Below are 27,633 nucleotides of genomic sequence, written 5' to 3'. Positions count from 1 at the left end.
AGCTTCAAACTTGTGCTCATGGGAGTGTCAAGAACTTTTGCCTCAATCAGATTGAATTGTCAAAGCAGTTCTTTGATGTATTTCTCTTGACATATAGAGGTACCCTGAACAAACTGTTTGATTTGCAGGACTAGGAAGAAAGTGAGTTTTTCCCGTCATGCTCATTTCAAACTCACTGTTCATCAGATAAGCAAATTCCTTGCAAAGTAAATATGTAGTGACTCCAAAAATGATATCATCCACATAAACTTGCACAATCAACAACTCTTTTCCTCTGGATTTCAAGAATAGAGAATTATCAATTTTACCTCTTTTGAACCCATTTGCAAGAAGAAATATTGACAGGCATTCATACCAAGCTCTGGGAGCTTGTTTCAACCCATACAGAGCCTTGTCTAACTTCAGCATATGATTTGACAATTCTGTATCTTCAAAGCCTGAGAGCTGTTTGACATGCACTTCTTCCTTCAGATTCTCATTCAAGAAGGCACTCTTGACATCCATTTGAAGAATCTTAAATTCCATATAAGCAGCAAATGCTATCAGAATTCTGATGGCTTCCATTCTGGATATAGGAACAAAAGTCTCATCATAGTCAATCCCCTTCTTTTGGTTGTACCCCTGTACCACAAGCCTTGATTTTTTCTAGTAATGGTTTCATGCTCATCAAGTTTGTTTCTGAAGACCCATCTTTTTCCAAAAATTGTTCTGTTGATAGGTCGGGGGACCAGGTGCCACACTTTGCTCCTCTCAAACTGATGGAGTTCTTCTTGCAATGATATTACCCAGTTTACATTTTGTAGAGCTTCCTTGATGTTCCTTGGTTCAATGGATGACATAAAGGCTGAATATGCAACTAGATTTCTTGTCCCGGATCTAGTTTGAATTCCAGAGTCAAGTGAAGCGATGAGATTGTCCAATGGATGTGAGAATTGATATTTCCATCCGGACTTTCTGATCAACTCTTCTTCGATTTCAGCATCAGATTCAGCATCATCAACTTCATGATTTTGAGATGGAACCTTCTGGGTAGTATCAGAGGGACCATGTGCTCCTGTGAGATCTGCAACAATTTCCTTTGCAACCTGTTTGTTTCCAGGATTTAGGATATCCTTGTCTTCCCTTTCCTTGATTAGCTTCTCCATCTCATGGTCTCCCTTCATCACTCCTCCTCTTCTTTGAATTCTGACAGGTTCACACAGATCCATGTGGAGAAGTTCCAAAGGTCTGGTAGAGCTCACACCCTTCTTTCCCTTGAAAGAAGATCTTGTTTGTTTGCCTTTTGCACAAGCGTCACAAACTTTGTCATTTGAGAACTTCAGCTTTGGTAGTCCGCGGACCAGGTCCCCTGCAACAAGCTTGTAAAGTAAAGAGGTACTTACATGACCCAATCGTCTATGCCAAAGATTTGCATCATCAGTTTGAGCACTCAGACATGACAAGTTGTCTTCTTCAGTAGAATCAAGATCAACAACATACACATTCTTGACTCTTTTTGCAGACATTAGAATTTTCTTAATTGCACAGTTTGTAACCACACACCCTTCAGATATGAACTTGACTTCATTTTTCCTTGTCGCAAATTTGATACACACTTAAGAGATTAAACTTCAGACCATCCACATAGTGTACACTGTCTATGGAATGATATGGAGTTCTTCATATCTTGCCAATACCAAGAATAAAACATTTATTTCCACCGCCAAATGACACACCACCACCTTGGTGTGCTTTCAAAGAGAGGAAGTTTAAAGTATTTCCAGTCATATACCTTGAGCATCCACTATCCATGTACCAACATTGATTGATCCCTCTCTTCTGCACAACAATCACTTATTAGACTTAAGAACCCACTTCAAACGGAGTTCCTAAAAACTGTCAAAAGGTTTAATGAGAAACCTTCCTGTCCATGGAGGTAAAGTGTTATTGCTAAAATGGTAACCAGGACCAGGTCCCTTGTGTCCCTTTTTAACATCATTTTCAGATCTAACAAATTTCACATCACTTTCTTTAGCTTTTCTCAGACCCTCACATTTCTCTTTCAAATGACCATTTCGACCACAGTGAGTGCACAAAAGGTTGTCAGATACAGACACATATTTGCTATGAGGATTATATGGGGGTTCTATTGGTCTGCGTCCCAACCCTTTCTTTTCATTGAAACTCTGATTAGACAGATTAGAGAGTATCTTAGAGGAGTCAGTCCATTTTAGAGAGTGGCTTAACTCCTCCTTGACCTTGCTCAGATCCTTTCTTAGTTGAGAATTTGTTTCAAGAGAGGCAACTAACTTGGACTCAAGGATTTTAAGCTTTTCTTCTAGTTCTTCCTCAAGGATGCTAAGCTTTCTCTTTCCACCTACTGAGGTACCAGGTCCCTCACTGGGTTATAGACTATCAGTCTTGAGGATACCTATCTTGATACTCAGTTCAGACATTTGAGCATTAAGAACTGAGTTTTCATCTTCGCACAAACTCAACTTTTCACTTATCATCAATTTTTCAGAGATCAGTTCATCAACTGAGTCAATTAATAGAGCAACAAGTTTTCTCAAATTTTTAATGGGAAGAGAGTCTAAATCACCTTTAAGATTGAGAAGAGTTACCTCATTTTGATCCTCTTTATCATCAAATTTAGCCATTAAAGAGAAAATGGATTTGAAGACATTTTCATCATTTTCAATAGCCATCATTGAAACATCTTCATAACTTTCTGCATCTTCTTCTGACTCACTTGAATCATCTCCCCCTACAGCAAAGGCTTTTCTCACCAACTGATCAACATGGGCCTTCATCCGAGCATGGTCTGGGTACAGGTCCCTCTTGCGCGGTCTGGTGTCATGAGTTTCCTACTTTTTACTGGGGCAATCCCTCATGAAGTGACCAGGCTTGCCACATTTATGGCAGAGATCATTTGCAGTAGCAGTTCTGCTAGAAGAGGTTTTCTTTTGGAAGCATCCATGCTTCTTGATGATCTTATGAAATCTTCTAGTGACATACGCCATCTCATCCTCCTCCTCATTCACCTCACCTTGAGACATTTTCAAAGTAATGGACTTTTCCTTCTTTCCTTCCTTCACAGTCGTCCCTTGTTTCTTGTTCATCTCGTAGGTGATTCCCAATCAGTTCATCCATGGGAAGAGTCATTAGATCTTTGGCTTCTGTTATGGCATCCACCTTGCTTTACCAAGATTTAGGAAGCACTTGGAGGATTTTGCGAATTTACTCGCTAACAGGAATAGGCTCACCCAAACATCTAAGCTTGTTGGTAATGGAGGTGAATCTTGAGTTCATTTCAAAGATAGTTTCACCTTCCTTCATACAAAAATTCTCATATTGAGTCGTAAACATATCGACCTTTGACTCTTTTACTCGTTGTGTTCCCTCATGGGCTATTTGGAGACAGTCCCATATCTCTTTGGCTGATTTACAGGCAGAAATTCTGTTGTATTCATCCGCTCCAATTCCACACACCAGAATCTTCTTTGCCTTGTAGTTCTTTTCAATCTTTTTCCTATCTGCCTCATTGTAGTCTTTTCTGGTTTTGACAACATTAGTGGTAAGCTCCCCATCTTTCACCTCCTTTGTAGGAATATATGGTCCATCAAGGATAATGTCCCACAACTCAGAGTCCTCAGCGTTGATGTAGTCGTGCATTCGATTCTTCCACCAGCCATAGTATTGTCCATTAAAACACGGTGGCCTGGTGGAAGACTGACCTTCTTCTATATTGGGTGGAGCAGCCATTCCTTCTGGATCTTTTCTTTTCTTGGTGTTAACCAATTTGAAAAGACAAACTCTGATACTACTTGTTGGAATGTATGCGTCCACGTATATCAATGGGACCAGGTCCTCGGCACAGTTGCAAAACAAGCAGTAAAGTAAATGCTGAAATTAAATGTTACACAACTAACTTTACGTGAAAACCTCCTTGCTCAAGGGAGTAAAACCACGGCCTGGCCTGCTAGGACTTTTCAAACTGCTTTCACTAATCTTCTCAAGCAAAAGTAAAAGACAGTTTACAAACTGAGATTAACCTACTAATCCCAACTTTAAGCAATATCTCATACTACTTAGATAAGCCAGAGCAGATACAACACTGCCCACTAAGTTATCACCTCTAGATAACTTAGACTTTGCTAAGCGGATACCATACCGCCTACTAAATCAACTAGCTCCTAGATGACTTAGAATTTGACTAAGCAGCAAACAATGCTGCCCACTAAATCAGTTAGCTTCAACTGACTTAGACTTTTACAACGAACACAAGAATCTGAATCCTTATAGATTAGGAACAGATTTACAATATAAGCACGTAAGTAAAACTCCTAAGACACACTCTGACGCTTGCAGCTCGATTAGGTCCTTGTTGTGCTTGTCTGAGAATACTTCACCTAGTCTTAGCTTGTATCCTTGTGAATTTTCAAGATGCAAAAACCTATAAAATGATAGACAAAAAACTCAAACTCAACAAAGATGCTTCAGCACTTTATTAGATCCTTTTGTTGAGTGTGAGTATTGTTCTACCTTGAAGATGGCTTTTTCCTTTTAAGCTTGTGAGTTTTTGTTTGCCAAAATCTTGAGTTTGTGTTTTGTGTTGAGAGATTATATCAAAATGAACACAAACTCCTTGGGACCGCCCATTGGCTGAGAGCCTACCTCTCTGGAAGGACGTGGACCTACCACATCAGAAGTGGCAACTTTTCTGACAGCTGTCATGTCGTCCTTTCACATCACAGTCTTGCAGGGACCAGGTCCCTTGCAAACTTCTTGTAGTAAGTTCTTGAGAATACATGCTAGCTCTCTCCTTTTGAATGAATGAATTAATTCGTTGTTTTTCCTTGGATATATTTAGACATGAAAAGTTATTATCCAATGAACAAGCAACCTCGTCGCTTCTGATTGGTGGAGTACTCTGCAGCTTCACCAACTTTCTGACGTAGACAGCTTTCCAGCTGTACAACACTTTGACCACTGGACGAGTATTCATACTCTGCAGAGGACCAGGTCCCTGCACTTGTGAGGAGATCATCAAAACATCTAGGAACATAAGCACTTATCACCTCCCTAATAAAGCTAGCTTGACAGATCGACTCCACATATTGTAATTTTCGATATCAAATAGTTGAAAAGAAATAAGACTAAGACCATTGATATCAGTAGGACTGAAAAATAGAGGGTGATTATAGTTGATACCTTGCCCTTACATAAAACTGTTTTTGTGAGGAACAAATGTTCCTTAACCATTTTGAGACAAATCTTCATTGACACCTTCATTTGCCATTTTAGATCTGGAAATTGAACATTTGATTGCGAAGCAAATAAAAAAATAACACATATAATGAATACAGATTTCAGCTTTGAATCAAGCTATGACATGCAAACCACCTTCATAAACCATACTTCACAAAGTATGATGTTTGTGCAACAAATTACAACAAACAACAAGGTAAATGTGTGAATAAGAGACCTGATTCTTTGATTCTATATATGCCTAAACCAGCTTTAGCAGTATTCAGTGTGAAACATGCATGTGGCTCTAATACCATGTTCGTAAATGAAAGGAGCTCAATCGCGAGTGGACAGAGAAGCTAAGAGAGAACAATTCCATGTATTGTGATTGGAAAAATTGATGAGAATACAAGATAGATGAGTTATATATACGACTCCTCTTTCACATTTGTAACTAACTTGCCTAACTAACAATTGGACAAGTTGTTATAACTAACACTCTTAAAAGACTAATCTATCCTTCCTACTTCTAACTACTTTTAATATCTTCTAACAACTTCTTTATATCACAACAAATATGTCACTTCGTATAACAATTAAAAATGATTCACTCAATAAAGGATATTGATCGGATGTCAATCACGCCTCCTTAGAGATTTTGAATTGTGAAAAAAAAAAAATCCAAGCTAATTGTATGATATGACATTAAAATAAAATAATAATAATCAATTTTTATGTTTTATGTACCATAAAGTAAGATTAAGAAAAGAAATGTCAAAATTATGATGTCAGTAATAACCGCTATAGATGGATGTTGGGAGGATCAATAAGAAGAAAGAAATATAAGAATTAATTGATTTTGCATATAATAATAAAGAGAGATTCTTAATTTCTGATTATTTCTTTTTACTATTTTCTTCATTCTCTTTTATTTGTGCACAATAAATTTTTTACACTTTTTAAGAAATAAAAAATTAAGTGCATATCTTTACTATGATATTCATAATAAATAATAATAATCGTTTTATTTTTTGAGACACAAAGTCACGGATATGATACAATATTTTGACAAGACAAAAGCCATTAATTTTCAATGGGCAGAGTAGAATTTAAAGTATGAATTTCGCTTAACTCACTAATTTAAGTTTAAATTTTATATTTATTTAATATATATAAATTATTAATTTAAAAATTTTATAACTTAAATTTATATAAAATTTAAATTCATAAACGACCTTTTTTTTTGGAAGATTTTGTTAAGTGACCTAATGAATCATGTGTCATGTGGGGTGACATTATTTTTATGATTGTGTATCCAAACTTACGAATTTTCGTGATATTTTCTCTTTGTTAACTTTTGGAGACATGTCCATGATTCTAAAGATCCTCAACGGTACCCCACACAATCTTATATATTCTCATAGAATCTATTTCATTATTTGATTCCTAGAAAATAAATATTTTATTTATGTATAAGTTATATAACATTTGGTAGCTAAATAAGAAGTAAGTTATTAATTAGGTATAAAATTAATATGACATTTGATTTGCAATTTAAAAATTCGCATAACTAACTGTATAAGTTATGAGGAATCCTATGGAGGATAAAATGTGCAACAACTAATACATGTATAACTCTCCACATAACGATTACCTACATAATATAATGCATAGATTCTTATAACTAATCTCTACATTATTTATAAATACATAATTCTAATCAACTACCAAATTAATTTAAATACATATATTAGTATTAAATGATCTACCAATGGTATATAATTGATCATTAATGGATATTTTGCCAACTTTACAAGCATATATAAATCGAAAATGTCAAATTTTAAATGGAGATATTTATTATAAGAAAATATTTGTCACTGGATATATCATGGTATGCAACTATATATTCATGATGTTTAAATTATTGTCAAGGCAATATAATAGCACGTTCTTCTGACAAAGATCTTGTTGGAATCAACATCCATATAAATTAAAAAAAATATTCGAGTAAAAACATGCAAAAATACGTGAAAGGCAACCTACATGCCATCTAGGAAGAAAAATGATATTCGACGATCGAGACTTCTGATTAAAAATAAAAGGAATATTTATCGTTTCATGCACAATCTTTGACAGTGAAGAAAAAAGGTATTCATGGATGAGTATTGATTTCGAAATTGAATGTGTAGAGTACTAGAGTATATTGTTCTTCGCATATTACTTACATCTCCTTCATTCTTTTGTCATGATCTTTAAGAAATTAAAGGGACAGAAATATTGCTTTGTAAGAGATAACATTCGTAATTTTATTCTCGATCATACTTTGGGACCGTCCAAACCGTTATTGTTAACAATACATCTTGTACCTTTGATCTTGATCCTAACGTAGAGATCCAAAAGTATAACGGAGGGTAATTAAATTCCTTAAATTTATATAAACAATATAATGTATATATTAGTCATTGGGCGTAAATTTGAATCGCTCTCCTTCAAGAATGTATCTTTATCTTCTTTTGTACTTGGAAATATAATAATAATAATAATAATAATATGCCATTATAATTATTTAATCTGTCCAAAGATTCACTTTATATTTTTAAAGACTGAAAAGTCGTCATGATTCATGATTCATGAAAGTGTGAAGAAGTCAAAGGGTGGTTAGAATTTGTATATATGGCAAATAAATATTTAGTGGCGGAGTCATGATTATTAATAAGGGGATTTTAAATCTGAAAAAATAGACATACAAGTAATTGAAGGGGGTTCAACATCTACTATATATACCTAAAAAATTATTTTAATCATATATAAATAATATAATTTTCCATCGAAGGAAGTTCGGATGAACCCTAGTGGCCCTGCCACATTGGCAATGTGCAAATATTTCCCTTTTTTTTCTTTTTTTCGTTTTGCCAGCTTTGTTGTAATTGCAGTAGTAGTCATGCTTTATGAATTAAAAAAAAGAATATAATAGGCTTGACAAGCATAATATTTTGACTAATCTTTGGTTTTGGATTTCAATTATACAGCTCAATAGTTTGACTAAATCTTTTATTTTGGATATCAATTAAGAGGCTACAATCATGTAAAATACTGCCCAACTTTTAGAAGTAGAATAAAAACCTAGGGTGTTTGATAGAAGAGAATATTTTTCATTTTTTAAATATTTAATTAATCAAACAAATTAGAACATATTTTGGTAGAAAAACACGTTTATTACTAACAGGGATGGGCGTTTGGTATTCGATTTAGGTTTCTAAATTTTGAATTTCGTAATTCGGTAATTGATAGTTAAAAGTAGATATTAAATATTAAATTTTTAAATTTCGATTTGATAATTCGATAAACGGTAAATTAAACTTCGATTTGATACGGTTATTGTTGTATTGAAGTTATAGCTGATTGCATTACAAAGTTACTACTATTTTTCCAATCATTTCTATTTTTTATGTGGAGGCACGATATAATAGAAGATCAACAAGTATGAATACATGAAAAAAACAAATTGATACAACTAAAAGACGTGTATTTGGATTGTCAATTTATGCTTATTCTTTAAATTTCTCTTTGGACTTGTACTAATGAGTAATGAATATGTTGATATATGACCTTCATTAAGTAAATAATTTGATATTTCGGAAAAACTGAATACTAAAATGGTACTAATGTATCATACCAAACCCAAACCCAAATACCATAACTCTAAAATTTTACTCCGAATACCATATCAAATACCAAATTATCAAACAATTTAATTCGATTTTTGATATTTTATGTCCAGCCCTACTTACAAATAACTAAAATGACTCTCTAATAAAAAGAGTGAAAACGTTGATTGTCTCATCCCACGGCCACACCACCATTATACGATAATAGTCTCCTCCCCCTTCCATAAACATAAAAGACGGATTTAGAATTTGAAATTAATAAGATGCTACAATAATTTTAAAATAAATTAATGTTTATAAAAATTTAATGATTTTTTTTAGTATATATGCATAATATATGGGAAAAAGCTACTGGTTACCAAGAACTGGACCTAAACCTTTGAATTAACCCTGGTAGGGCAGGTTAGTTTTTGGTCTCTTTCACTATGAACTAATACAAGATTAATTAAACATGTATTATTAAAAATGACTTGGAGTAAATGGTAAAGTTATTTCCCATTACATCAAAAATAATTTTTAGCTGCAATAAATTAAAGATAGTAGCTTAATTATTGTTATATATATATATATATAATTAGCGGCAATTATTAGTGACAATTACTCCCTCTGTCAGAAAACATTTGTGTACTATTGACTTTGCACATTTCTTAAGAAAACTATAAATAGAAGGGTAATTTTACTATATCACTCTTTGAATAAACTCCTTTGTCCCTAATTACTTGTCCACTTTTCCTTTTTTAGTTGTCCCTAATTACTTGTCTATTTTGACAAATCAAGAATGGACAACAATATTTTACCTATTATACCCTCAATTAATTATTTTGAAAAAGGTAGAACTTCTTGAAAATCTTAAATTTTTAATTCATCCACTTCATAATTAATAGGGGTAAAATGGTAAACTCACTATGTGAATCATTATTTTCTTAATAGGTGTGTCAATTCAAAAGTGGACAAGTAATTAAGGACAGATGGAGTAAAAAATAAAATGTCTTGAAAAATGTAATAGGGAAATAACTATAATTTAGGAACTAAGTGTAAAATTATCCATTTATTTTCATAAAATGGATAAGTATTGTTGGACATCCCAAAATAGTATAATGGACAACAATTGTTGGATGCGGGGAATACATTTTAGTACCCTTTGTAAATGCTGCTAAAGCTAACCTATATCGACATTGAATTTAATGACAATTAACTAATGTTGATAAAGACTTTAACACTCTTTGTTAATGTGCATATTTACTGTCGCTAAAAGTTATTTTTGTGATAGTATTCATGTTATTGGCCACATGTTTGAGTCGAAAAGTAGCTATTAATGTTTGCATTAGGCTAGACTATCTTCATCACACTCCTTAAGGCTTGTACATCCTTCCCCAAATTCTACGTGAACACAAAATATTTTGTACATCAACCTGTCTTTTTAAGCATATATTTTTAAAGGCATAAGACATAAATATACCAGTTAACTTGACATCAACTTACATCTATATATGCCCTCTAATTTTGGGTGTACACAAGTGGGCACTTAAATTTGTATAAAATTAAAAAAATAGACACATTTGTTCTACCTTTGTGTCTTACATGATGTTCAATGTGTATTATGTGACATAGGACGTATGTGTTTACTTATTTAATTTTATATAAATTTAAGTATCTACTCATGCACCCTAAAGTTGGAGGACATAAATGTTAGGTGAAGCAAGTAAAATTGCATATTTATGTATTATGCCATTATTAAAAATATCCATATACTGTAGAATTCTCTCGTCTAGGATTAGAGAAATCAAGGATTGTATTAATAATTAAAATTATTGAGTACATGCTCCTTATGTAGGGAAATAATTGTAGAGTCATAAGTTAACTATACTTAGTGTCCTACTACAATATCTATTACTACTATAATAATAAAGCATTTATGAATAATTTAATTATAGTTGTAATATAATCCTAGTCGACTTCAGCTAGTACAAGAAGTAGCAGCCTAGTCGATATAAGTGACCTAGACCTAGAGTGACTCTAACTCCGTCATACACGTTGATTGGACCAGATTGTTCAACATGTTTCATGTCTTCAGTTTCCTTTATCTTCTATACTTCCTCTCAAGCTAGAGAGTGGAGGAACGATTACTCCTAGCTTGCTTCAAAAATTTAGCAAAAACTTGTTTTGTCAATGCTTCGGTATGAATGTGATGTCAAGTTATTGCTTGTGATAGTTCATCTGCAGATTGATACGAGTAGTCCCAACTATAGAAACACTTAAGAGCAGTACGATTAATCCTACCACAGATTTGATATGACTTAATACTGCTTTTCTCCTTATTTTCACTTGTGAAACTTTGATTATTCGGAGAACCTAGTCCATATTGACTGTTCTGAGAACCCGTTCCATGTTCAACAGGCTTGAAACCTCTTTCTATGGAGTGTTGTTTTCTCTTCCCTAGCCCCTTTGGGCAGAGAATACCATTTTATGGTTTTGTTGAGGCACATCTTCTTCATCTTCCCTTATATCAAAACCCCTGAAAGCATTGATAAATTGACCAAGGGTGGAATATGGTGTCTTACCTAACATGACAGTCCTGAAGGTCTTGTATTTGAGACATAAACCTTTAGCAAAATTGATTACTTTGCTATCTTCATCCATAAGTTTGTGAATGGTTGCAAGGCCATTAGGTTTGTGAATGGCTGCAAGGCCATCAGCTATGAGGTAGTTTGTTGGCCTAAGTTTAATGGAGTAAGCAGCAATGAATTGGTAAAGTGAGAAAATTGACATAGTGTTGATAGAAAGGGTCATTGCAATTTAACGTGTGATTTTTTTTTTAATCAATACTCAGAGAGCTAAAAAACTTTTAAGCTCTGATACCATGTAGAATTCTCACGTCTAGGATTAGAGAAATCAAGAATTGTATTAATGATTAAAATTGTTGAGTACATGCTCCTTATATAAGAAGAGAATTGTAAAGTCCTAAGTTAACTATACTTAGAACCTTATTACAATATCTATTACTACTATAATACTAAAACAATTATAAATAATCTAATTATAGTTGTAATATAATCTTACTCATATTTTAATCCTAGTACAAGAAATAGCAACCTAGTCGATATAACCCTAACCTAGAGTGACTCTAACTTCATCGTATACATTGATTGAACCAGATTGTTCAACTTGTTCTATGTCCTCAATTTCTGGTATCTTCAACATATACTTGCCTTTTAAATACACAAATAAACCTATTAGCTGTCTATCTGTCCCTTCATATGCCTGACACGTCATTGGCTCTTTTAGACCTGAATTTCATACCAAAACGCAATTGTTAATCACATTTAAGAATTGAAAAATAAATTATATATATGAATTGCAAAGGATTGGTTACAAGTTGGATATGTCAAGTCAAAATCCAGAAAGTCCAAACGAATGCATTTGCCAATTAAGATGCTTGTGACAAGTTGCTGGATACTTTACATGATTTTACTCAACTTGCTATTTTTGCCAGTCCATTTATGCCTATGCATAGTACAAAATAGTATAGAGCACAGTCCTTTCTTCCAAATTAAATATAATGGTTTGATTTTAAGCGATCATTACGTAGATAAGTTAAACATATACTTTTTTGTTTCAATTTATATGAATTTTTTTATTTTTGAGATTTAAATAGTTTAAGTTTGATTGAGAATTTACGCATGGAATATTCATTTTTTTTAAAAAATAAAATTTATATATTTGTAAACTAGATAAAATGTATTATAAGTCACAATAATTGATAATTCAAAATGTTTAAAAAATCTATAAAAAAACATTCAAAAATAGACTTGTTTGAATTTCAAAATCTGAAAAGTGTCATATAAAATGGAACAGAGGGAGTAACATATATATATCACTTCCTTTAATAATACAAATCAACCATAATTGGAATAAATCTGCATTATTCTACTACTTATTGAAGCTATTCCATTTAATTAAAGGAAGTAATATATTTTAAGTAGTTAATTTATCTACGTAATATGCTTTTGATCAATACATGTGCATAGTTAGATGCTTTTGAAAGTGTATTCTGCATTACATCCTACTTTTGGTCATAGAGCTGGTACAACAATATTTTTGGGGGCATAAATTCCCTGAGGGACAGTAATTATTATCAAATCCACCATTCCAGCTAATTTTTATTAAAATTTAGCAACACTTATTCCAGCTAATTTTTATTAAAATTTATTCTATTTCTCTATATATCACTTTGACTTTTGTAAATAATAAAAATGTAATTAATAGCACCATACATTATATGTCAATAATGGACCCAAAAAAATACAATTAAGTCAATAGGAGATAACATTCTCTATCCACTAGTAGTAATAACAGATCACAAGGACCATTGTCCATCTACAAGTACTACTCCCTCCATAAAAATATGACGCTCTTTCTTTTTAGTCTATCTCAAAAGAATATTATTTTATTATAATTAGAAAATTTAATTTTAAATTTTATTTTTATTCTTAATGAAATAAATTACGAAATAATTTTCTTTTTAAAAATAAATAAATTGTGTCAGGTCAAACAATGTGACATAAAATGAAGCCGAAGAAATAGTCTTATTTTAAAGGAGAAAAGAAAAGAAAAGAACACTAGGATAATAACTTCTTACATCCATGTGTTTTCTCAAGTTGACTTGTTAGTTGGACTAATAATAACATTAGGTCCAATTCAAATAATTGAAACCTTATGTACTCCTAATATAATTTTTGGGAATTAAAAATAGAAAATATATGCAACATTTTTATATCGCAAATTTATGAAAAAATAATAATCATTTTTTTTTTTTGTGGTTTACGTACCATAAACTTGTTTAGTAAAGTTTTTTTTCCCTTTAGACTAAAAAAAATTGTCAAAAGTTTTAATGCCACGTATAAGGTAACCAATATAGATGGATGTTGGGGAGACCAAGAAATAAATTCTAAGTTCTAATCATGCAAGAATATTAGTGGACAATTTAATGGGTTTTTTTTTTAGGAAATGAAAAAGCACCCTAATAAATAAAGATAAGAGTGATGAGTTGGGAACCTTTAAAGCACACACGAAAATAAATTTTGTTTTTCATGTATTAAATTATTAAATTTAAGTTGTTGACATAAATTAAAAGTCATTACTTTATGTTCAGTTAGCACTAAAAAGCATTATTACTTGTGTTTTTCAAGTATTTCAACTGAAATGTCTACATTATGCATTTTCTATTTCTTATACTAATTCACTGATGGTATGATTCGATCGATCCAATTATAATATTATAATAAGAGATTTTTTTTGTAAAAAAATAATAATCTAAATCCCGATAAAAATTCGTATTTACACTCTTTAGGAAGAAATAGAAAGAGATTTGTTTTTCTCCATATTGGATGATTCCAACTATAAATATTTTTTAATATTAAAAATTGTTGAAATGGAGTAGTGTATTTGTCAACTAGAAAAATAGGAGGAGATGCTTTTCATACTTTTGGCTTTATATGCCTTGAAGACTTTCTCAAGTCATCTCATGAGTCATGTGTTCTGCCAAGTTGACTTGTTAGATGAAAATCTTCTTATAAATCCAACAAAGGTTAAAATTCCCTAGCTTATCAGGATAATGAATCGACATCTCGATGTGATAGATAATTTTGGAAGAAGTTTATTTAAGTGTGGAAACCATGATTTTGAAAATTATCTTTGTTAGAAAACTAGTTAGTGAGACTTAATTATAATAGATCTCATTTGAAAAGAAAAAAATAGCACAATACCTATGGACTATGGTTCTCCCAAAATTGGCATGATCCAAATTTGTGCTAGGGAGTCAATTGTACTTGTTGAATACAATGTAGATGTATGTACTCAGCCTTGTATTACAATATTTTTGAGTTTCCCTTTCAAGCGCAAGTGAGATTGATATTGTCGCGATCAAAGTTCATGGTATATCTAGTCCATTTTGGCCAAATAAACCTCACAAATTTATTTTTCTTTTTTGGGCTAAGTTATTTTTGTGCCAAAAATGAGTGTACCATGTGAACTATGTTATATTTTAAAAGCTTCTCTTGCGCACTTTCTTCATAAGCTTGACAACTTTTAGTCTATCGGTCCTTTTTGTTGTAATGGCTCAACCCACTAATGACATTGTTTGTTTTGGACGTAGACCGGCATATGATTTTTGTGTCACCAGTGTGCAAAAGTTGTTTACTTATATATATGTCCAACATCTTATTTATGTTTTGTCGATGTGGGACTTCTTATCTGTAACGACCCGAACCATCGTTATTTAGGAAAAATAAAACATCTAGAAAACACTTGGGTCACTGTCCCGCCAGTGCAGGCTGAATCCCGCTAGAGCGGCAGCGCCATAGCGGGATAAGTAGCCGTCAAAGCGGGATAGGCGAGGCAAAATATAAATAACGCGAAGTCTTATTTTCTCCTTCTTCCAAAAACACCTAAAATAGGCGAGGATTACCCTAGAAACCCTCCAAAAGTTGCTCTAGGCTTGGGAAGGAAGGAGGAAGAGAATTCTAGCATAAGGAGATCGATGACTTGTGGATTCTTGGCCAAATTCACCGTCTTGTCGCCCAAAAAATCCGAATTGGAGCTATAATTCTGTGCAGCAACTTGGCGCCCAGGTAGGCTAGGTTTATTAAATTGAGTAGTTATAAATCTGTTATTCACTACATAATATGTTGAAATTGACGGTAGAATTCAGGTGTAGGCTTCTTGTGCACCGAAAAAAGAGTGATTATGCGTATATTCCTAGTTGGTGAATTAGGGTTTGGGAAATATGAGATTTCCTATTCGTGGGATGTTGTGACTGATGTATGATATGTATGCGTATAAACGAAGTGTAACCATAGTAACAATTTTAATGAATTGATTATGAACAATGCGTGCCAGGAACTTGAGTACTTGACTATATGATGTAAATGGTGTACGTTATGGATGTGATCAGTGGCGGAGCCAGAAATTTTAATAAGGGGGTTCAAAATCTGAGAAGTAAACACACGAACTAGTGGAAGAGGGTTCGACATCTATTATACATACCTAAAAAATTAATTTTAACCATGTATAAATAGTAATATTTTTGGCCGAGGTCTGAACCCCCTCATTATATGATGTCTCCGCCCCTGGATTTGATTGTGTTTGTATTGTTTGATGCATGGGATCGGGTGTCACGAACCAACACGCTAACTTGCATTGGATCAGGTGCTACGTTTCGGCACACTAACTGGGATCGATTGTCACGTACCGACATAAACATTGAAACTGGTGTCACGATCCGACACACTAACTTGGATCGGGTACCACATAACGATACACTAACAGTTTGAGCTTGAGTTCCATGAGAGGACCACTGAATTGTCATATATGTGTATTATTTGAGAATGTGGGATTGGACATGTTCCATGAATTAATTGTTGGATTATTTCTTGTGCCCTTTTATGCGGGGGTTGCAAAGTGGTAAGTTAATTAGAGATATCTGTTGTGTGAGGAACTGTGAATGGTAGAGTACCAATTCAGGTTGTAGTATAGTAAGGGGGAGGGGGAGTAAGTCCGGGTGCTATCCTTGTTAATTAGAATGTGGTCATGGGCATTATTGTTGAAGCTCGGGATGGTGTTTAGGGATATTGTTGATAGTTGGGTTTTTCCCCGTGAGGGGGTGGTAATATAAACGGATAGTAATCCCCGATAGGCGTAATATGGAGTCTTAAGTTGAGTAGAGAGGAAGAAACATAAGGGTGTGTCGTGCGTGGTTGGCCGGGTTGGTAGCGATATATTTGGGAACTTCCTTAAGGGTTAGATTGATTAGGTGTAATCACAAAAGAAGTGAGTAAGGGGCTAGAGGCAAGTGAATTAGCATGATAATATATATATATCTGGAATGGTAAGGGCATGAAAAATATAAAGGTGGAGGAATGATTAGTCTTTTTGCATGTTTTGCCAGTTGATTTCTTATATTATGCGATAGGTATTCAGGTTGACCGATGATGCCTACCAATACATGTGGTTGTACTGATACTACTCTTGCTATGCCTTTTTGGGCATAGTCTGATTGCAAGATCAGTGATGTTTCATAGGTGAAGACGAAGGCAATCTCCAGCAGCTTCTATTTTCCTTCCGCATGACGGAAGATATGTCTTTTCAGTATTATGTTTTACTTGTACTCTTTGTAGCTCTTGTACCTGTTTAGACTAAATCCTTGGGGTGTTAATTACTTTACAAGTCTTAACTGTAAGTCGTTTTAAACTCTTGTTTTTATAAAAATGTTATATGAAAGTCCTTTATTCTTCAGTTTTATTAATTTTCCGCATGATTTTAACTATTGGGATATGAGGGTTCTCCTACTTAGGTGTTAGAGTAGGTGCTTGCACGGCCCGATGGGTTGGATCGTGACATTATCCTAAGTTGAGGTGTGACACTTGTTATCTCACCCTAAATCCCTTATCAACTCGCTCTCATTATATGTGCGTCACATACACCTCCCATTAGGAGTGTACAAAATCGAACCAAAAACCGAACCAAGCCGCAAATCAAGTCAAATCGAGAAAAAAAATCCGACTAGTGGTTTGGTTTGACTTGGTTTGGTATTGGAAAAAAATCCCCGACTATATTTGGGTTGGTTTGGTTTTAACTAAAAAAAACTAACCCGACATTATATATATAATTTAAAATTTTATTTTATACATAAAAATATTTACTTTGATATAATTTTAAAATATTTCTTATATTATTTCATAGTTTTTATCTTTTAATATATTATTTCAAGTTTAAAACTTAGAATTCGGAATGGTCCAATAAAGATTATAGTTCATAGATGTTGATAATTATAATAAAATTTAAATCAAAATCAAATTAATACTAATGCAAAAAGAAAATCAATTCAACACTAAGAATGACAATAATATTGAATATTTGTTCTTTAGTTTTACATTGGTTTAGACAATTGAAATACATAATCTAATTTTAATATTTCTTAAATATTTAGTAATGTAACTAATACTTATTAAACTTATAATTTTAGCATGATTTAGTACTTTTAAATTATGATCATTTTCATTATGACTTTGCAATATTTATTTTATATGATGATTTTATTATTATTTTTTATTGAATATTTTTGTTCATCAGTACTCATCTCATATTTTGTGTTATTTTTTTAAGAAATACCTTAGATAATTGTATTTTGGTTGGACTAAAGAAATATTTGGAGCACAAGTTAATTATATGTTTGTATGCAAATTTTACCGAAAAAATCCGAGGTTTATTAGTTTGGTTTGATTTATAAATTTAAAAATTCGACACAAACAATGGTTTGGTTTGGTATTTGAAAAACCCGAATCAACCCGAGGTTAAAAACCCCGAAAATTTTTGAATTTTATTAATTTGGTCTGATTTATAAATTTAAAATTTTTTACATAAATAATTTGATTTAATATTTGAAAAATTCGAACCAACCCAGTCATGTATACCCGTGCCTCCCATCTTAAGGACTCATCGTACTCACTGAGGTTTGCCCCATTTCCATACCAAGTGAGCGCCATCAAAATAATGGTAAAAGACTGCCGTATCCTCTGATGCTTCTTTCCATGTTATATTAACAAGAACATATAGGGATGCTTCTTTTTTCTTTTGGCTTTTTATGCATCAAAGTGAGAATGGAGCTAAGTGGGAACAACCTAATCTCTTTCAATAAAAGATTATATTATTTATAAGAATAAAATTATATATATATTGAATCATCTTTTTTTTTTTTTTTAATCTAACTCTTAAGAAAAATTCTGGACACTGTGATAATTCGAAAAACTATTATAAGTCGCCCAATGAGTTATGTCACGTGGAGTGACATTATTATTTTTGTAACTTTTGGAGACATGTACTTCATGATTCAAAGGATCATCAATCCCGGACAATCTTATAGTCTCGTATCTAGTGGCATGTTCTTAATAATATATTAAGATGTGAATTAAAATTAAGATGTTTAAATTTATCCTCATATATATATGCAAATTTGAAGATTAAGACGTTTTTATTATGATTAAGATATTTAAATTTGAACATGTATGTCTGAATGTGTGTACATTATGATTAAGACATTTGAATTTGAGTATTAAGATATTGTTACTAGATCTTATCACTGAATAATTAAGAATGTTAGTTTTAAATATATAAATGTACAAATTTAGTATTTTAAAAATAATTAATATGAAATTCAAATAAAATTAGTAATTAATCATTTGTATCAATAAAATGTTACAAAAATCTCATTTCAACTAAAATTTTTATTAAAAATAATGAAGTTATAAATTAATATTTTATATTTGATTAAAAAATTGTACTCACTCCATAATGCAAACAAAAACTAAATCATGGTATGCATGATGTTTAAATTATTCTCCAAGGCAATATATTGACAAAATTAATCTTGTTGGATATTCAACATCCATATGAACAATTTTGGAATAATCGAGTAAAAAGACATGCAACATATACGTGAAAGACAAAACATATTGTGTGTGTCAAAAGTAATGAATTCGAATGAACTCGATGTTATATATATATATATTATTAACAAAATGTCTCATATATGATCTTGACTACTGTGACAGAGCTCCAACCTGAAACAAAGTGTGGCTTCAAATGCAGAAAGGTAGATTGAACATTTTTTGACAAAGTACTTTGACACGTAAAATTCATCTAATTATCATTGGAGATCCATTAAGTCAAAGATAGATACGAGACAATTTTCTAATGGCGAGGATATGAATAGCCTCAAAGTAATAAAAACAATAAAATTAAAATATTTTGTATATGAAAAAAATAAGTGAATTTAAATATTCTTTTGTCGAAGCATATATAAAAAATAAAGTATTTTAATAAAGTAAAAGAATTAAAATGACATATCATTTATTATATGCACCAACTACAAAAGAAGAAGATCAGATATGCTTCGACAAAAAGAATATTTAAATTCACTTTATGTATATATATACACTCATATAGAAGAGACAGTTTCAAGTTCTTTTCAATATGTCAGTTTTCTGATATTAGATTAAAGTTTGGAGGTATTAAAGTCTTTTAAAAAAATTGCAAGATAAGCTTGCTTTAAAATGTTGTAACTTTTGCATTGTTATTTGAACCTAAGCAGGAGCTTTTAAAAAGATCCTCCTTTTTCTATTTAATTACAAACTATGCCCTGCCCAAGGTGAATATGATGGGTCCCACTTTCTATTTGCCATAAATGTTATTAAAGTCTTACAAAAGATTTTGCACGATAAACTTGCTTCAAAAAGTTGTATTTCTTGCTTTGTTTTTTGTACCTCAGCAAGAGCTTTAAGAAAAATCCAATCTTTTTTATTTAATTACAAATCCTGCCCTGTCATTGAAAAATATGATGAACCTCACTTTTCTATTTGCCACAAGTATCATAAGACGTGGGCTTTGGTCCACTTATGTTTTTACCCTCTTCCATTTGGCATAAATTTCATAGATACTTTCTCCGTTTCTATTTATTAGTAAAATATATTTAATAAATCAAGAAAAAATTCTTTTTCTAAAATTATACCTTCAATTTATTAACATTAAATTAATATTTTTTAAAAATGTAGTGAGTAAATATGTTTAAAACTTTATCAATTAATAAGAGTAAAACGATAAACTCATTATACCAATCATTATTTTCTTAAGAGGTGTGTCAAGTCAAAATTTCACAAGTCAAAAGGGTCGGAAGGAGTACATACTTCATCCGTCTTTTACTTGTCTATTATTTAAAAATATTTTTTTTATTTTTATTGTCAATTTTCATATATTAAGAATAATTTTTTTAAAAAAATTATATTATATTTTTAGTATTAATTATTTAACCTATAAATTATTTTTTTAATAAATATATAAGTCCAAATATGACAAGTAAAAATGAGCCGACTTAACATATGATGAGGAAAGGATAAATAATGAGAAGAATCAATTATAGGAATCAAGGAAAATGTTATCCTTTTATTGGCTGAGAGTTTTCTCGAAAATCAATTCATATCCACTAATTATAATTAATAAAGTAAATAGTAAATGTTATCTTTAATTCGACTCTTATAATAATAAAATAATATTTTACTTGTTTATGTCAATCAATTAAGAAAATTAATTATTTTTGCCTAACTTTATAATAATTCTATAAAATACTAATAGTCAAGTTAAACTCCTAGGTAATTGAGAGTCTAAAATTAAATTAATTAGTAGAGTATGCACATTTTCTTTATTTTTATCCTAATTGTTATTTTAACAATGATATATTAATAATAAATTTTAAAATATAATTAATAAATTTATTCCGTAATATGTTTTTGGTAAAGAAACTAAAAATAAGAACCTTGATGACTATTGAAAAAAATGTATTATCTTTCGCTAATATATAAATAGTAATACTCTATATGTGTATAAAGTGTCGCTTTAAGTAGCTAATGGTATAGTGTTTCCATGAGTATAATAATTTATTATTTGACAATCAACATCTATTCATGGATCAAAAGCGTACTAAACTTTTTAGTATGCAATACTACAAGTATATGATTAATAATTACTTAGGATGTGTTTGTTAAGATAAAAATATTGTTTTAAAAATAATTTCTAGGAAAATAAATATGTTTCTTATTTATTTTCTTGTTTTTGATAGGTTGGCAAAAATTATTATCCTAAAAATCTTTTATATAATTTAGACAAATACTATAAGAGGTGAAGGTAGAGGGTAGGGATGTGTGTGGTGGTGGAGATGAAGATGGGGGTGGGGGGTGGGGGAGCTCCATATTATGGGGTAAAGATGAGGTGTGGTTGAAAATGGAGGAAGACATTAGCAGTGTAGAATATCATGTCTAACTTTTTTTTCCATACGTCTATTATAGAAATCATTTCCTCATTTTAAAAGGAAAAAAAATTATTTTCTAGAGAAAATATATTGCAAAGATTTTAAGTGATCAAATATAGAAAAATTAACATTTTACATAATGAACACCACCTTAGATTTATCAAATTTCCTTTCTCCAATTTCACGTAAAAATAAACTTAACAAAAAAATAAAATAATACTTAATATTATTGGGCCTGTGCTGGCATGGGCCATTGCTTTCTAGTATATATATTTTATAATAAAAGGCAGTTAATTAACCTGCTCAACCAAGCAGCAGGTCAACATGCCAGCTTGCTGCTTGAGGGTGTTTTTGCAATTTTAATATTTTTAGCATTTTTCATTGGCTTGATTTGTACATCTATCAAAATTAATTTACTTAAAGACAATTTTATCCTTTGTAGGTCAAGTCTATTTTTGTGATGAATCACTTTGGTGTCCGCATACATGATTGCCAAGTGTTGCTAGCATGGACTTTCTTCTCAAATTAAAGTTAATTGAATAAAGATTTAACTTTAGTATTAGTTGAAAATTTTCACTTTATTGTTTTAGTAAATTCAAATAAAAAATCGCATTATATCATTTTGATGTTATTTTATTTGTCTTATTTTTTTTAAAAAAATTGATCATATACTTAAAATTATATTTAAATTATCATAAAATACAATAACTAATAACTTAATATATCCGCGTGTGTATTTAAATATATTATGTAAAAAGTACTATTTATCACTGACAATTTATATCATTTACAAAAATATCTATAAAAATTGGTCGATTCTCAAAATTCTATCATTGTTACATAAATTGTGACAAAGGAGTAACCTATATCATTTTATAATAACATAAAAAGTAATATAAATTACAATAAATATAATTTAAAGTACTTAATTATATTAAAAAATTATTTAACCTTTTAAATTATTTATGTGTCACATAAATTAAGTAAAATAAATAATATGTATTGGGCCCGTGCTAGCACGAGCTCAAGTATATATATATATATATATATTGCAGATTTTAAAGAGTGAAAAGTCGTCATGAAGCAATGAAGTCAAAGGGTGGTTAGATTGTACGGCCATGTGCAAATATTCCCTTTTTTTTTTTAATTTTTAATACTCATATTGAAGTCTTTAACAAAATTTATTTTATATTTAAAAATAATTCGAGACATTTGATCAAATTGAATCATTTCGTTATATGTTATTTAGTACAAATATTGCTAAATAATTTTATTAGGTTTGCCAGCTTTGTAAGTAGACTAGTAGTCATACTTTATGAATTAAAAAAGGAATATAATAGACTTGACGAACATTATATTTTGACTATCGGATTTCAACTATGCAGCTGATAGTTTGACTAATCTTTTGTTTGGATATGAATTAAAATGGTACAATCATGTAGGGATGGCAGTGGGCGGGGCGGATGCGGAGCGGGATGGGTTTAAGGCTATGTGGGGTGGGGTAGGTTTAAAGTTGTGCGGGTGGGTGAAATGTGGGGCGGATTAAAGTGAATTTTTTTAAAAATTAATACGGAGTGGGTTATCGGTATATGTGATCTTAAGCGGGTTCAAACTTAATTTTAAACTTTTTACATATTATAAGAGTGATAAAACATTATTTATTAATATGATTTTTTTAAAGCTACTAAAATATTAAAGACAGTAAATGAAAATGATTTAATAAAAAATAATATAATTTCTTACATGTTTCCATACCTCTAAAAATAATTTTTAAGTCATTATCTATTAAATTAATACAACTTAATAAAAAAATGAATTTATTTTTATAAATTTTATTTTTAATATCAAACTGAACTAGAAAAAAAATACTATTTTTTTTTATGCAGGAAGGATTCATGCGGACGGATCTAACTTTTAACCCGCTCCACTCCACAAAATTACTAAAAGTTGTTATGCAGGACGAAGCGAATTAAATTTTTTAAAGATCAAGCTCAACCCGTGTCCCAACCCAACACCGCCTCATTGCCATTCCTACAATCATGTAGTAATTCTGCCTAACTTTTATGTCTACCATTATTACATGAGCAAAATAGGTGATAGCCATATAAATAGATAGAAGACTTCTATAAAACGAAATGACTTTCATTTTCGTAATAAAAATAAAAGAAAGTCAATTTTGAATTAAAAAAGAAGTAAAAGAAAAAAATTCATCACTATAATATTTGGTGTAATTTCATATAAAGAGAGGTTAAAAGAAAATAAAATGTACAAAAAATCTTATTCTTGTCTTTGTGGGCTAAATAAGCAATTTTTGATAGATTCTCGCTTAAAAGAGGTGAAATTAAAAAAACAAAAAAAGAGATGCGTTGACTTTGGAAAATATTTGACAATTACAATGTGTCAACTAATCTTAAAGAATGAAAATAAAGTCCGAGATGGAATAATTTTAGGCTAAATTATCTATATACACACCTTGTATTTTCATAATTTCCATTATTCTCTACCAGTTTTAAAATTTTCCAAAATCCCTTATTTTACTCCCAAATTCCAAACGTTTGATACATAAATTCTAACTCCCAAAACTAACGTTTATCCCTTTCTTATTTCACTCCACAAATCACTCCTTATAGCACACCAAAAATGAAATCAAAATTTTAGAAAAATAATTTTTTATTTCTCAAAAATAAAGTTCTAAATCATAATAAAAAAAAGTAAAAACGAAATTAAATTTTCAAAAATCAGAATTCTTATTTCTAAAAAATCAAATTTCAGATTAAGAAAATAAAAAACAAGATCAAAGCAAAAAACTTTAAAAAAAAAGCAAAAAATAAATAAATAATAAACTGATTGAATCAGAAAAACAATTAAATGTTGACCTAAATTACGAAAAAAAAAATTGGTGATGAAATTTTAAAAAAATTTACCAACTGATTGAGAATAACGTGGAAGAAAGAAATAGGAAGAAGGATAACAACAAAAATAAAAATCAACTAATAGAAAGAAAATCAATTGATTGATATACCTTATCAATCACAAATTACTATATTTATGGAAAAAAAATTTGTTGTTTAATTATATTAGGAATTTTTTATTTTATTTTATTTCCGTATTTGATTTTTTTATTTTTTAATAATATTTTAATTATTTCTTACATATTGTTAGAAATCTAATGTTATAAATCAAAAAATAGAAAGTCATATTTGATTTGCAATGTTTATACATGTCTGAGTTCTAAATTTACCATTGAAAAAAACGTTCAAAAAAGAGAAGGAAAAAGTTGGATTTGTCATTACATGATCATCACTGTCAAAAACACAATGTATCTCGTTTATTTTGATTCTTAAATTAGTCTTTGATAGTGTTATTACTGATTCAATACAAACTGCTACAATTATTTTTTGTTCTACGCATCTGATACTTAATTTTCAATGTATCATGTTTATTTTGATAAAACACTATGTATCAAATTACGTATCTTGATACATAAATACATAAAAACTGATAATCTTAATGTATCAAATACATTATCAACTACAAAGTGATATATTTATAGATACACTTTATTTCAGCTTACATACACCCTTCTTTCACAACCTATTGTATCAGATACATTATTATCAACTACAAAATAATACATTATATATAAAAAAAATGTATCTTATCAACTTGAAATCTTCCACAATTGCATATTTATCTTTCAAGGCAAACAATGTATCTTCTTCTAGAATCATAGACTGAATAAAAATACTCAGATGATGCAACAACCTGTTAACATTAAAGAAATTAGTGATACATTTCATAAAGCAATTATTTCTATGTATCAATCACAAACAATCAAACAACTAAACTTATACTTAATATCAGGTGCAAAATATAACTATAATCTGATACCATCATTCTTGAACATTTTGATACTTTTACAAAAAATTACATGTATAATGTATCATCTATAAATTATAGTATTTCACAAACACAACAAGATACAAAAATAGTAATGTATCATGCTAAACATTTAGTCATGATACAATAATTTAAATTATTACCACATGTATCACACAATAACCTGTCGATCTCTAAGCAAACACTTAAATGCAAAATTACTTATTTAATGTATCTAATTAATAGGAGTATAGCTCTTATCAGATTATACAAGAAACATAAATACTAATGTATCACGATTGTATAGTCATCTTGAAAACACAAATAAAAAATCGAATTAACAACACAATATATGTAATTTCATACCTCTGATAGTCAGATCTATTTTACTATGAAATTAAAGCTCTGATCTATTTTATACATTGCAAATTGAGGCTCATATTTTTTTTTTCAGATTCTTGAATGTCAGATCTTTTTTTCTAGATTATTCACTGTCTCCGCAAAATCAAAATATTCCTGATGTATCTTCTCAATTTTTTTGATAATTTTGAATCAAAATTGAAAGGATCTTCGACGAATTGGGAGAAGAAATTTGAAATCCATCACTTATGTATCGTTCATAACTCACCTTGATTTTCCAGATTCTTGAATGTATTCATCATGTATCGGCTATTGTTTTCGACTTTTTTAATCTATTATGATTTGGGTAAGAATTGAAAGAAGAGAATTTGAATTGTTTGAAGCCAGACGAATTTCGAATAGAATTGAGAGAAGAAAATTTGAATTGAAGGTGGGCGGATTTGAAAGAGAATTGGGAGAAGAAAATTTAAATTTTGATTTGATTGAATCTGTTAAGATTTGGGAGAGATTGAAATGAGCGTGATTTGGGGAACTCACAATTAATTTTTATATTCTCTTTCCTTTAAAAGTGTAACTGAATTTGTTTTAATGTATAGGATTTAATGTAATCCGACTTGTTTGCTATGTATCCGAATAACATTGATTTTAAGGGATTTTCGTAAATTGAAAAAGAGTAGGAATAGAATGTAATTTAGGTCCTTACACTATAAGATTTATGTAAGTTATACATAATTTTATTTAGACTAAAAATCTAATATGAATATTATATATTTTCTTTGTTTCAATTTAAGTGCTATTATTTTTTTTAGTCTATACAAAAGACAATGACAATTCGTTATATTTAGAAATAATTTAGTTTTGAATTTTTTAATCTACTCTTAATAAATAATTCATTGCCAAATAAACTTTTAAAGCATCTTATTTTTTTTAAAAAAAATCTCTTTTTAATATTTTCTTAATCTCTGCGTTTAATCAAACATCAATAACATTAGGAGTAAACCAATTCACCGGCTCAAGGAAGGAGGTTATTTCTTTCTATATGGAGCTAATGGGTCTGCTTTGCTAGAATTTCAACTTTATAAGTTTTAAATTTTATAATGACGATTTTAAGTGATGATAAATGAATTCTAAATTTAACATTTATACATATTTAATAAATTTATTAAGACAAAAATACTATTTGAACAAAATCGATTGAATTCAACCAAACCTGTATGCAGGCTACTAGCTCTCTCGTAGTTTCACATCAGTAAAAGATGACGACAAGGCATGGTTTCTGAATAGGGCTAGAATGGACGCACCAACGACCTGCACATCCACACTTGACTGACTTCCTCAATTGCTTCACTAAAATACTTATTCGTAATCTGATGTTTATATCAAATCATATTAACAAGTGAAAAAGGTATATTAATTAATTATAATTAAGTAATAAATACTTTGTCTGCAAATACATCTTAATTATTTATTGAGTTAATAAAAATATCAAAACCAAACTGTTTTATTCAACCTGATTGTACTGCATAATCTTTTAAAAGGCACTCTAAGTGAATTATTAAGCTCCATTCCATTTTCCATTTGAATAAAAAGTCAAGCAACACTGACATAGAGCACAAAGTTTAATTATTTTTATTTGTG

General features: G+C 30.4%; 2 protein-coding genes across 4 annotated transcripts in view; one reads left to right on the top strand and one right to left on the bottom strand.

Moving 5' to 3' along the window:
- LOC125875232 (probable serine/threonine-protein kinase PBL9) overlaps positions 1-27,633 on the bottom strand; it is a 1,122,098-nt gene that overhangs the window by 24,616 nt on the left and 1,069,849 nt on the right. The gene's annotated exons all lie outside the window — the stretch shown is intronic.
- Positions 1-27,633, top strand: part of LOC125875249 (outer envelope pore protein 16, chloroplastic) — a 239,923-nt gene that overhangs the window by 84,750 nt on the left and 127,540 nt on the right. The window lies entirely within an intron of this gene.

Source organism: Solanum stenotomum, chromosome 8 (assembly GCF_019186545.1).
Source record: "Solanum stenotomum isolate F172 chromosome 8, ASM1918654v1, whole genome shotgun sequence".
Lineage (NCBI taxonomy): Eukaryota > Viridiplantae > Streptophyta > Magnoliopsida > Solanales > Solanaceae > Solanum > Solanum stenotomum.
This window is presented reverse-complemented; position numbering and strand designations above follow the sequence as displayed.